Source organism: Solanum dulcamara, chromosome 2, assembly GCF_947179165.1.
Source record: "Solanum dulcamara chromosome 2, daSolDulc1.2, whole genome shotgun sequence".
NCBI classification, from domain to species: domain Eukaryota; kingdom Viridiplantae; phylum Streptophyta; class Magnoliopsida; order Solanales; family Solanaceae; genus Solanum; species Solanum dulcamara.
The window spans coordinates 59,336,489-59,343,569 of NC_077238.1; positions in this window are offsets into that span (position 1 = coordinate 59,336,489).

Consider the following 7,081-nt stretch of genomic DNA (forward strand, 5'->3'; position numbering starts at 1 on the left):
AACCATGTAGAACTATAAGCCCTTCTTGTAACACATCCATAAGTCGCCTAACATAATTTGAACAATTCAATGCAACATAAACATGCAAAACTTTCTCATACATCATCATGCATCACCCAAACTAATTCTATACCTTCATAAAAGTAGTTGATAGTCCTTCGTAAATTTGTGCCAAACTAGTCCACCTTGCATTGTTATATCTAAACTTAAAGGAAAAAATCCATATAATCCCCAACTTTGAACTAAGCATCTACACATGATATCTTATCGCTTCACATTTCTTAGCTTGTATCCTTCATGCAATACTGCTAGGACATTCAAATTTGTAACTCATACTCATGACCCAATCCAAATTGTTTAAACTCTTTGATGTACCAAACTTTTCTTCATTCCCTTAACTCATTCATCATTATTATTTCTTGGCCAAGAACCCACATAATACTACCTTTCACAACCAAAAGTAAACCAATGTAAACTTACAATGAAAAACCTGAATTTCCATTCAAAATATGTAAATCAATCACCTTATCAATCGATATTAGCCCATATCTTGAAGATTTTATGAAATCACATACCTAACCTTATCATCAAACGCCTATCTATCAATTTTACCATGTCCTTTTTTAGGAACCCAAATCGAGTTTGTCACCAAATTTGAAACCATTATAGAATTTGCAACAACACTATAGCCGAATATCCTTGAAATATACTCTTGAAGTATACTCCACCCAACTGATGAACATCGGATATTATTATTATAACCACAACAAAATGGATGAAGTAACGTATTTCTAAACCCAACTCTCCAACATTTCTGAAGCTAAATCCTTGAACTTTGCAATCAAAGTAAGTATTCTTACTCTTGCCTAATTCTGTAGGCCAAATTACATCTCACTGATTCTCTCATGATATGTTTCAATTCTACTTGAATGGTTTCCAACACATCATACGACTTTACATATCACTACGCTACTCCTCAAGTAGTAGCAACCGCAACCTTAAATGCTTGCAAGTTGGCATTACCATATTGGATACCTTTATTCAAAAAGCATTACCACACAGTTGCACCCTAATCATAGTCCATCCCAAACTCTTATTTCCATTCTCAACAACCCTTGACATCATCATGAAGTTAACCTTATCATTGATGTGATATCCCAACCTCACTATATAGTCTGATTCCATGAATTAACCAATTTCCATGTATATTTTTTTGCTAGTACACTCCCTTGCTTCATACATGTATGCTTATTGGAACTGTTTTTACCCATAAGCTTATCCTTTCTATATTAGTCCTCTTCTTTTAGTTTATAAGTAATTTGTCAGTCCCTAAGTAGATCCTTGGAATACACTTCATACATAAACACACAAATATTATACTGAGATCCACCACTATAATGTTCTTTATAAACAGTGTCTAACTTAAATATATATAGTAACATCCAGTTGGTTTCTCAAATGTGAATTCACATCAACCTCATTAGCTGAGTAGGTAAAATAGCTAATAGTTTCCTTCAAGTAATTGTGCATCACAGTCAATAACAAACGTCTCCTTTTCCATGTATCACTATTACTATATTGTGAAAGCCCGATAGATCCACAACTAGAAGACATCATACCCACAAGAAAGATCATATCCAAATAGTCTACACCTTCCTACCCATCACATAAATGCCATACATTACCAAAGTATTTCAATCTCCAACCAAAACTGATATACACCCTTTTGTAAGCCATTTCGATACAAAAAGAAACATAACCCATAAAACTAATTAAGTAAACTTTGGTACCGCAATAGTAGACCTATAATAACCCATCCTATTATACACTTCTGTCATGACCCAATCCCGTGGCCCGCGACTGAGGTCCGACCTGGACCTCTTTATGTGTATCTTTCAGCTACACTTAAGTTGAACCGTGTGTGATGTGATACTATACACAAAAACCTTAATAGTTTAAAACTTTTTTCATGTACATGTAGCCTCTTTTATTTGTATCATATCATAAAAGGGCACGCGAGCCGATGAGGCTGCCATAACATAAAAACATTTACAATATGTTGTATAGGCACAGTCAAAACAAACTCATAAACAACCCACATATATATATCTACAGACCTCTAAGAATAGTAACAACAATATATGGTGGGACAGGGCCTGCGTCGTTCCCTTGAATATACAAATATATACATATTCTGTGACTAGTATCAAAAGTTAGGCTCTGAAATGGTGGAGCGCTCCCAACATTGCTAAGTAGAAACCCTAAGCTAGTGGATCCCTAATATGAATATTTGTACCTACGGGTATGAAACGCAGCCCCCCCAAAGAAAGAGGGGTCAGTACGATATATGTACTGAGTATATAAAACACGTACTGTAACAAGTAAAGCCATTACCAGAACAAAAGGTGCAAAAGTGAGCTAAATATCCAGAATATCAAAATGCTTTTCATAACCTTAAATAATATATGTAGAGAAACATATGCCATATCCGGCCCCATTATGGGACTTGGTGAACAAATACAAAACGTGGTCGCCACCCCTTCACTAGCGCCACAGCACATCATAACTCCAGAGTAGGGAATATCTCTATAACAAATTATATCATGTCAGATAGTCATATCATATCATATTATATCATAGTGTAGATAGCACATCATAACTCCACAAATCAAACCCATGTACAGGTTGTACCTGCCCCCCTCACATTGGGGCACGGTGAATAATGTAGATAAGTAGGCATGATAACAAAACCCGGCCCGGGCTCGGTGAAGGAAGCATTGAGGCATACATAGATGGAGTAGTGAGAAACTATATGCAATTTAAATAATTTTGGAGACTCGACGAAATAATCAAAATGAGCTTTCGTTCAAAATTGAGACAAGAGTCATATCAAGTATCTTTTAAAAGTCACTATGGACTATATCAAAATAGAATTATTGGGAACCATATACACGTATCAAGGCATAACAAAATATCTTTTGGAAGTCGAGAAATTGGCCATCCTAATGGCTTTAAGAATAGGAACTTCTTTGGAATCATATGAAAGTCATATACTTGTTTCATAAAAATCATGCCAAAAAGGAAGATTAGCTTTATATACTTATGTCAAATCATGCTAAAAGAAGGAATAAGATTTACATACTTATGCCAAGGACATTCTAAAATAAAGCATAATTCTTACATACGTATGCCAAAACATGCCAAAAGAAGGAAACATTAGCTTTACATACCTGTTACGGGTTACTTCTTATCCCGTTTGTCTTGTCGTCCTTTAAACCTAAGTAACATAAAATCAATACGAGTATTAACAACCCTTGGCTTTTCATCACCCTAGTCTACACATAAGTATTCATGGAACTCAACCCTTCGCTCGCTTTCTCGACTAGTTCCTTGACTAGTTAAAGAGTTAACGAAAATCGGGCAGCACCTCCCCTATAACATGCCTTATACGAATTTCCAATTAGATCCCTAATAACTACAGCCAACCAACAAAAACAACCTGCATCTCATATACAACTAAAACATGGCAACATTACACAATATCAGCTCCGAACAACTTGCTAAAAATTACGATACCAAAATAGGGTTTCTAGTCTTTATTTCGCAAAACCTATAATTATATGAAATAAGGAGTCGTGTGGATGAAACCAGAAGCACACAAAACCATTTTAAAATACATTTAGTCCCTGAAACACATCACCACACACCTTCAGCATCACCCCACACGCACAACACCCCATTTCGACTACAATTTAACTACGATGACTTCACTTTCGATTGTTTCTATTGTCGAGCATTTCAACGACCTTTTTTATACTTTAAGAAGTATAAAAGGTATATAAAACACTACATAACAACCCTCATAAAATTAAAATTATAAGGGGAGACCTTACCTTTCCCGAAATTGGCCAAAACACGCCGAAACCCGCCTTGAAAACCTCTTCATGTGATGAAACAGAGTGGACTGTTTCTATTGTCGATCATTTCCATGACTTTTTTTATACTTCCAGCAGTATACAAGGTATATAACACACTACATAACAACCCCATGAACTTCAAATTAGAAGGGGACACCTTACCTTTTCCGAAATTGGTCAAAACTCGCCAAAACCCACCTCGAAAGCCTCTTGATGTGCTGAAATGGAGTGGACTGTTTGCTGTCTGTTTGGTGCTTCTCCAAACCCTAAATTCACATTATTCACACCCTCATAACATTTCCAAATCCTTAACAAAACGTGGGAGAATAGAATCAAGCCATAGCTTATCATATGGCTTCCCAAACTTGCTGAAAATTAACTTCGGAACCTCCTTGACGCGGCTGAAATGTTCTGGCTGCTTGTTACTCATTTTTGCTGCTCCAAATAGGTAAGTTACATTATTAACCACCTCCACTTGATATAAGAATATCTTATCTAATTAATTTATGGAGCGAAATCGGGATGTACCTCTTTTTTTCTCCTTAAGCCGTCACCCTTTTCCTTTAGCTTTTAGGGTTTCTTTACCTTTGCTTTTGCTGCAGATTTTTGGATAGAACTGAAGTATAAGTCCCTATATACATATATATGTGGTCTTAGGAGGTGACAGGTGTCATCCCCATAGGGTGACACATGTCCATCCCCTATTGGGCCATGGATCCATGCCTTACCCTATGGCTGCCACATGTCCTTGTGAGGCCCACCTCCCAAGTAGGTGGGTCACCTACTTGACCCTAAGTAGGTGGGTCACCTGCTTGCTTGAGGTGCTATCACGTGTTATCTTTTTCCCTTCCTCGTGGGTTCGTAATCTCGTCTTATTTTAGAAGCCTACGTAATCCATGCTATGTAAGCTTGGTATGTCCTCAAGTAGCTCAAGTATGTAAGACGTCTATGTTGGTAGCTTACGTAGGTAAATCGAGTCCTACGACTCATTATTTGGCCTCCAATTCCTTTTGGATTCTTATGACTCTATTTCCAACCTTCTCTACTATGGGGTAACACATTCTTCTTTTCTTATAGTCATTTGATAGTAGCGTAGCTTATCCGGCTCACATGATAATGTCTGAAGAACTTAAGAGAAATTCTGAGCTCAAGAGTGTGGGGTGTAACACACCTATTCTATAAAATCACAGTAGAAATTTAGATCTCAACTAGTGCAACATCATCCTCATCATACACTACACAACTAATTCTTTTATGACGAACTCCATAGACTGTAGTCTCCAAACTCACAGTGCTCACAACATAGTCATTCACTATACAATTCTCATTGGTCAAACCACTTCAAACACTAGATAGGCCATACAAGCACCATTCTTGATGTTGAACCACTAACCCGAAAGATAAGACATTCATACGATCTTCAAAGCCATTGCTCCTCTTTCCATACCATATCCTCAAAGTACATTATTGAAACATAACCTTATTAACTCTTTTTGAATAAAAGTGACCCCACATGCTTTTCATAATTCTATCACTTCCGCCTCAAAACTAGATTTAACACCAAAACTATGCAATGACATCTCAACTGCACGCACGCAAAAGCGGGCATAAGTCATCACTATAAGTGAGAGAACAAAATAAAGTGATAGGAATTAGATTGAATCAGGGACAAACGATAGAGAATCAAAAAATAATGATTTTTCCTAAAGTCTTCATAGCCTCCCAAATATAATTACAGACATCTCCGTACCAACGCTTAAGACTCTATTTAGACTTGGCTTGTATGCACATGAGAGCTAATAAACTGAGATTCTGATACCATTTTGTCACAATCAGAATTTGAGTGTGATGTCACTTGTCCAATCCCATCAAAACAAGTCAGCCTAAACACAATAAACTATATAAATCAGTACGAAAGCAATTTAAATATATTAGATATAAAACAGCGAAAGACTTAATCAACTATAATAACCTCCAAAGACTAGTTATCACGTGTACAAGTCTCTAAATAAAATGTAAATGAAAAATAAGTACAAGTCTCAATGTCTTTGTTTCTCAAATAAAATAAAGCATGGTAAGAGGAACATGGGAGATCACCGGCATAAATCAACTACTTCTCAAGTCTCCTCAAAGCCTCTGATAAGGAAATGAAATATAGAATCATGGCCCAAGCTCGAAACCTACTCAAGTGTAGATATCAACGAGTAAGTACCAAACAACATAGTACTCAGCAAGCCAACTAAAAAATAAAGCAAATATAATAGAACAATAGAACTCCCTTCATCCCAACCGAACCTCCTCAACTACAAACCTTTATAGAAATCAACATAATCTAGAGTACACAATTTATATGGCATATAGATCAATAATAGTTCATCAGCATCACCGAAAAAGTCACATTAGTATCAAGCATGTCAATCACAGATATAACAAGGGGTATATACACAACTTCACGATGAAAGCTAAGACATGATACAATGCAATGTGATGTCAAGTAAAGTGAAGGATGTCTGTCCTAATGATACACATCTATTGTTACTCAGATCGAAACCTATGGGTAACGCACAAGGTCCATGAAGCCTTGCACCAGATCACAACAAGAAAATTCCTTCCACTTATCAAACTATCGAATGGTCCCTTGGGATTAGTTTATAACCCCGTGCGCACAAACCATATATTCTACCCGAAAAAATTTGATGTTCTAGACTCAATAGAACCGTTGAAATTTGAATTTAAGATTTTCTTGACAAAAAATCTATTCAGTCACAATAAAACTAGTTTAGGACTTTAAAAGACCAAAACGCCCTCAGAGCTTCCAAAAAATACACTGAATATCTTTCTAGGCATAAAAGAATCCCCTAAATCTAATAGTTATTAGTATTCCATTTTGAGCATCGGAAATTTGAACATTGACCAAAGATAACTCCAAGGTCATAAACTCCACAAATTCCAATGTAGGACCTCAAATCTACGATATCACTCTAAAATTGATTCCGTCAATTTTCATAGACCACATTCCACGTTCCAGAGGTTATGAAATTGATGGAATTTCATTCTAAGACCCAAAACTCTAAATAACACCAAAAATCACTATTAGGCAACTTAAGATTTCACATCACCAACATCGAATACCGATCAAACATGACTCGGGGTAACTATCATGA